General features: G+C 42.7%; 1 protein-coding gene across 1 annotated transcript in view; it reads left to right on the top strand.

Annotated features, from left to right (window-relative positions):
• The window catches only part of TBC1D31 (TBC1 domain family member 31), a 78999-nt gene that overhangs the window by 856 nt on the left and 70819 nt on the right, over positions 1–7324 (top strand). The window lies entirely within an intron of this gene.

The following is a 7324-nucleotide window of genomic DNA, read 5'->3' as shown; positions in this document are numbered from 1 at the left end:
GAGAAAATAGCCACTTTGCACGCACACAAAAATATTCCCTGCCATGTCAGTAAACAAAGAATGTTGACTTCCATTCCAGTAAATAGTGACTATGGCCTGCGATCAAGCCACCAGCCACTGCAGCACCCAGATGGTGGGTGCCCAGGAGAAAAACAGGATACTGGCTCTAAATAGTTGAGCCAGATTCTTGCCTCTTCCCGTAAATCGAAAAGCACTAAACCATTAACATGAGATGTCTGTTTTTTGTGATTAGTAGTAATCTTTTTATATTTGACTGTGTGCGTTGTTTCAGCCAAACCTCCTGTACATTCTGACTTCTCCCTTAGCTCTTCAGAGCAGTTCTTCAGAGCTGTGTTGTTGTTTAGTCACTAAGTTGTGTCCAGCTCTTTTGTGACCCCATGGACTGTAGCCCCGCCAGGCTCCTCTGTGCATTGGGTTTCTCAGGCCAGAATACTGGAGTGGGTTGCCATTTCCTTTGGCAGGAGATCTTCTTGATCCAGGGATTGAACCTGTGTCTCTTGTGTCTTCCGCAGTGGCAAGCAGGTTCTTTACCACTCACATTACCTGGGAAGTAAATTCCTCGAATAAAACCTAACTTGTGACTTTTAGGTTATGCAGTTTTTCTTCAGTCAACAGCTCCGACTGGCTTGGATTGTTGAAGGAACTGAAAGCAGAAATGATCAAGACTCAATCTAGTTTGCTGGGTAGGACTTAAATTACAAGTAGATGAAAATCCATCATGCTTTTAAAGGAATATATCAAAGGATGCAGAGTAGATATTTTCTGGTTGTTTTCAGATGTAGGATTGCTGGGCTGCACCCTGCAGACCCTACAAGTCCCTTACATGCCCAGCTTCAAGACCAAAGAAATGATGATCTTTTACTTTTATCAGTTCATTTCACTTTTTCTATTTCATATTTAGTGCTTCCATTTCACTTAGTTTGTTTTCCAATTTTCCATCTCTTTTTGTTGTTACTCTTTCTCAAGACTTTATCAAGCACAGTAGAAAAGCTTTTGTATACATTTATATAAATAGTATGTATAATATATCTTTTAGAAAACTTGTGAATTTTTGTCTAACTAAAAAAAAGTATGATATTTTGATTCCACTTGTTTAACTTAGTATGAATAGAATGCTAGGCTTCTAATTAAAAAAAAAAAGATATGCAACAAGCAACAAAGGTTTACTGTATAGCACAGGGAACTATAGTCAATATCTTGTAATCACCTATAATGGAAAACAATCTGAAAAATAATATATGTCTATATGTATAACTGAATCACCTTGCTGTGCACCTTAAACACTCTAAGTCAACTATTCAATAATATATATATTAAGAAAAAAATTTTTAAAAAAAGACCAAAGGAAGAGCCCAGACTCAATCATGGAGACATCAGTTGTTTAATGGATAGAGGTAGTTTACACATCTGAAGCAAGGTCCTGGAGCAACACCTCACCATATGTGGCAGGCGGTGGTCAAGACATGGTAGCAATTTTCGCTACTTGGGAAAGGGAGAAGTTACCAGTTATGGGGAAATTGGCATCAGGTTGGGTCATCGGTTACCAGGGAAACTAGCGGAGGAGTATGTCCCTCACTGCCCCTTTGAAAAGCTATCCTGGGGAAGATACTCGGATCTAAAGATTAGAAGCTGGGCCAGGGGTAGGACGGCCAGCCATGGGAGTCAGGTGTAGGTGAAGCAGGCACTGTCCATCAGGGGATGTACAGCGAGCAAGAGAACAGCCATGTTGGTTGGCTGGATCATATCAGGACGTGCAGTTTAAGACGGATGCAGTCAGCCAATAGAGAAACCAGTAGGAACACACTTGTAGTCCAGAGGGTTAGATTTCTTCATTTGCTGGTGGGGCAGAATGCACTCCCGAGGAAGCTGGGCATCTTGCCAAACAAAAGAGACTAAGGTCATTATTGGATTCTAAGGAAGGGCAGAGTTCTGGTATAATTTCAATGAAGCAGCGTTTTGATAGAACAGAGAGGGGCTGTGTGTAAAAGTGTTAACATCAGTCGTAAGCCTAAGCTGAGAAGCTGATCCCAGGTCCTCTTTCCTTGGAAATCTCAAAATTAAGATAAACGTAGGATGTTGGGCCTGAAAACTCCTTATCTAAAGCTTTGCACTTGGACTTAACAGCCTGTGTCAGAATGACCCATATTCTTCAGGTCCTTCAGCAAGAATGGGGTGTTCCATCCACCAGGATATAACTTCAGACTGCAAAGTTTTAATCAATCTATTATCTTTGAGAACATTCCTCAGCACCACGTCCTCGATGTTAATTAACAAAAGCAGTTTTTACAGAACAAAAAGGTACAAAATATTCCATAGTCTAAGAAGCATATACAATATTTGGGGGCCTAATGGATATCAAATGCAGTAAATATTGGGTTGGCCAAAAAGTCATTTGGGTCTTTCTAGAACATCTTACAGAAAAACCTGAACGAACTTTTTGACCAACCTAACATGTGACGCACTGCTTACCTGTACAAAGCTGGTGGGAATGTACATAGGTACAAACTTTACAAGATACTTTTGATATAAAATAAAAGTAAGAATGTTGTATACATAACAACATTTGAAAAATTTGCCTGTGGTTCCTTCCCAAATCTCTCCCCGTTTTCTTTTAGCCACTACCCATCATAACCCAGGTGGCGCTAGTGATAAAGAATCTGCCTGCCAATGCAGGAGACATTAGAGACTAGAGTTCAATCCCTGGGTCTGAAAGATCCCTGGAGAAGGGCATGACAATCCACTCCAGTATTCCCGCTTGGAGAATCCCATGGACAAAGGAGCCTGGTGGGCTACAGTCCATATGGTCTCAAAAGAGTTGGACATGGCTGGAGCGACTTAGAACACGTGCACCCATCATATTGAAGGTACAGTAAGAGAAAGTGGGTTATCTAGCTTAAGTGCAGGGCTAAGTAAGGTTTCTCTGATGAAACTGTAAGTGAGGTGCATGAGGGGGAAAATAAAAACAAGAACAAAACAACATACACCCAGTGTTTGTCAGGATTTATTGCTGGGTCATGTTCTAGGATTCAGAGTGTTCAGTCTGAAATTCAACTTCAGACTTTAGAAACACAAATTTATGAAGTTCCCTGGTGGCCTAGTGGTTAGGATAACCGGAACTATGTCTCTCCTGCTATATCCAAAGAAAGAAAAAAAAAACTTTGTTTTTCTTTAAACAAAGAGAAAAGAACTTTAAAAATTGGAGGGAGAGACTTCCCTGGTGGTCCAGTGGCTAAGGCTCTTCACTCCCAATGCAGGGGGCCTGGGTTCGATCCCTGATCAGGAAACTAGATCCCACATGCTGCCACTATGAGTTCTCATGCCGCAGCCGGAAGGTCTCGTGTGCTACCCGGCACTGCCAAACAAATAAGTACTTTTCTTTAATTGGAGGAGGGAGACCAACAATGGAGAACACAACCCTGCCTAGTGCTGAAACTCAGCACTGCGCTGTTGAGTGACGCTGACAGACAGGGAACTGATGACTTAAATACCTTTCTGTCACAACAGTTATATAGGAACACCATCCCAGTGGAACGCCTGCCATATAATTGCCTTCTAGATTCAAGAAATCCAAAGTACACTGCGAAGATGTAATTAATCGTTATGTTAACTAGTAGGAAGGGGGTTTTGTTAGCCCTGTCTTGTAGATGAAGAAGCTATGGCAAGAATAATAATTCACCTCTGATATACCTGGCAGAACTGGTCCTGTATTGGGAAATTTTTTAAAATTTGGCACACTGGACTGGGAGACAAGGGGATTACTAAATAGCGTATAAAGCATGTCCTATTTGTTATTCTGATTTGTGTGTGTGTGTATACTAAATAAACAGCCTTCTACACAGTGTAGAAGAATCAACCTGGATTCCAGTCCTGTCTCTGTCCTCTGCTGATTGTGTGACCACAGGCAAGTCACTAACTTCTTAGCTGACTCTTTCAAATGGGGAAACAGTATTACCTGCCACCTACATCAAGGTTGTTGTTTGTTTGTTGAGAGCCTGCTGTTTACCAAGCTCTGTGGTTGTGTTTTGTGGGCATCGGCTCCATTACTGTTCACACTATTGTTGCCAAAACTCAGGCTCTGTTCACTGGTGCTGAGTAGAAGCTCAGAGACAGAGTTTCGGGTGAAATTTTAAAAAAAATATAGCTTTATTGCTTTGCCAGGCAAAGGGGGCCACAGTGGGCGATTGCCCTCAGAACTGTGTGTCCCACCCCGGAGGGGGTAGTGAGGAGTTTTATAGTGTTCAAGGAGCAGGGCATAGTCAGCTCGTGGACTGGTTGGTGGTGAAGTAATCAGGAGTTACCATCCTCAGGCTTCTGGTTCCAACAGGTCTGGGGTCTATGTGCTTGTGGGCACCGTACACTTAACTTCTTCCATCTGGTGGGGGTTTCAGTGTTTGCAAAACAACTCAAAAGACATGGCTCCAAATATTATAGCACTTCTCTGGTGATACAGTAGTTACGAATCCACCTGCCAATGCAGAGCATGTGGGTTTGATCCTGGTCCAGGAAGATTCCACACACCTCAGGGCACCTAAGCCCATGTGCCACAGCTGCTGAGCGGGAGCCCTAGAGCCCGTCCGTGTTCCAGAACTCAGAGCAGCCCCTCCTGCCTCCGCTGGGGAAAGCCCGGACACAGCAGGGGAACCAAAGCCCGGCGCGGCCAAAGCAAAAGCAGGTAAAGCGGAAAGAAAATAGTTTCAGGGTATACCACAGATAAAAGACTAATTCCCCACAGAAATAAAGAACTTGTAAAACCTGAGGGGAAAAAAGACCAAAAACTCAACAGAAACGTGGACAAAGTACACAGATACTTCACCAAGAATTATATTACCCTAGAATATATTGAAAGATATTCAACTTTTCTCATAATAAGAAAAATGCAACTTAAAGCCATACTCAGATACTATTTCTGACCTATTAGATTGGCAAAAATTAGTACTCCTAGGGAGGGAATTTATTACAATAGAAACAACATATACATTTACTCGTTAATCTAACAATGTCAATTTTGGTAATTCAACCTGAAGATAAACCTGCAACAGTACCAAAAATATATTTTTTTAAAAAGTTACATGCAAGGTTATTTATTGTGTTATTTGTGACTGGAACATATTGGAAAGGACTTAAATTTCTATACATAGAAAACAGATTGAGTGAACTATAGTACATTCACACGTTAGAATAACATGCGGCTGTAAACAAAGAATGAGGAAGATCTCTACAAATACACATGGAGTGACATCCAGGATACTTTGATGAGTGAAAAAGAGAAAGTGCAGAATAGTATATATATGTATACACATATACTAGAGAAGGGAATGGCTACCCACTCCAGTATTCTTGCCTAGAGAATTCCATGGACAGAGGAGCCTGGCCAGCTACAGTCCATGGGGTAGCAAGGAGTCAGACACGACTAAGCAACTAACACACACACACACACACACACACACATACATATATATATATATATAATGCAATTTTTCATGTAATGTAGGAGAGGAAGTAAGAATACACCCACACATACATTAGAAAGAACAAGTATGTACACCTTAAATTTACAATTTTATATGTGAAATATATTTCAATTTAAAAAAAAGGAGAAAGAAATAAGTACAATCTTGCCTGAATGAGAATGGTAGTTGCACTCTAGGAAAACTTAGTATGTAAAATCTCTGTAAATATCCTTTATGTTTATACGTAAAACAGAGTTCAGTTCTAGTTTAACTATCCCAAACCCAGTTTTCATTTATAGGAAGAGCTCGGTAATGTTCCAAAGGGTGTGGGACCAGTTTATACACTGCAGGATGTCAGCCAAGCATCCTTGCCCCCGACCTAAACGCTGGTGGTGCTCCCAGTCATTGTGATAATCTCCAAACAATCATCATATGGGTTGAATTATACTCCCCCAAAAGATATAGTAATGCCCTAACCCCCCAGTACCCTGTGAATGTGACCTTATTTGAAAATAGAGTCTTTGCAGATGTAATCAAGTTAAAATGAAACTAGGCTGGATTAGGGTGAGATAAACCACTGGATTAGCAATGATTTGGTGTCCTTCTAAAAAGAGAAAACAGACACCAACACACACAGGGGAGAAGGTCATGTGACGACAAGGGCAGAGATTCGAGTGATGCATCAGCAAGACAAGGGACATCAGGGCTTGCTGGCCGCCACCTGGAGCTATGAGAGGGGCAGGGAACAGACTCTCCTTAGAGCCTCCGGAAGAACCAACCCTGCCAGTACCTCAATTTTAGACCTCTGCCTCCTGGTGATTTGAGAAGATACATTTTGGGTTGTTTTAAGATGGCTCAGTGGGCAACGAATCCGGAGACACAGGAGACACAGTTTCAATCCCTGGGTCGGGAAGATTCCCCTGGAGAAGGAAATGGCAACCCACTCCAGTATTCGTGCCTGGAAAATTCCATGGACAGAGAAGCCTCGCGGGCTACAGTCCATGGGGTCGCAAAGAGTCAGACACAATTGAGCAACTAAGCATGCAAGCACCCAAAGTCACCGAGTCTGTGATTGTTGGTGACAGCCCTGGAAACCAAATACTCCCACATGGGACTTCCCTGGTGGCACAGTGGATAAGAATCTGCCTTCCAATGCAGGGGACATAGGTTCAATCCCTGGTCCAGGAAGATTCCGCAAACTGCGGAGCAGCAACTCTAAAGCCTGAGCACCTAGGGCCTGTGCTCTGCAACAGTGAAGCCGCCACAAAGAGAAACCCTTGCACCACAACTAGAGAAAGTCCTTGCGCAACAATGAAGGCCCAGCACAGCCATAAATAAATAAGTAAAAGCTCTCACACGGTGCTGAACACGTTACAGGACCCTGACTTTGTGTCTCCCTCCTGCTTAGGGTCCAGTCCCCTGCTCTGACAGCACCCCTCAGGCGGTGTCTTCCCTAAACCCCTTAATCAAAGTATCACCCCACCCCATTGCTTTCACCCCTTTGCCCTGCTTACAATTTTCTTTACTTTTCACTGCCTAACGTGATATCATTTCTTTCTTTAGTTGTCTGTCTCCCCAGCTAGCATGCCAGCGCCATGCAAAGGTGACTGACTTTCTCTTGTTCCCTGTTGCATGCCACCACCCAGGACAGCCCTGGCCAGCAGTAGGCGCTTCATTGACATTTACTGAACCAATGAGTGAGTACCCCTTTGCAGAGAGAGGGTAAATGTAACTTTAACACAGCGAGGAAAAGAACAGACTAGCTTCCCTGGAGAAGAGAGCAAAGAGAGATATCAAGAGGTTCTGAGAGCCGGAAAACCTGGAGGAAAAGTCATGTGAGATATTTTGCTGGG

The sequence above is a fragment of the Cervus elaphus genome, chromosome 21 (genome assembly GCF_910594005.1).
Source record: "Cervus elaphus chromosome 21, mCerEla1.1, whole genome shotgun sequence".
Taxonomy (NCBI): domain Eukaryota; kingdom Metazoa; phylum Chordata; class Mammalia; order Artiodactyla; family Cervidae; genus Cervus; species Cervus elaphus.
This window is presented reverse-complemented; position numbering and strand designations above follow the sequence as displayed.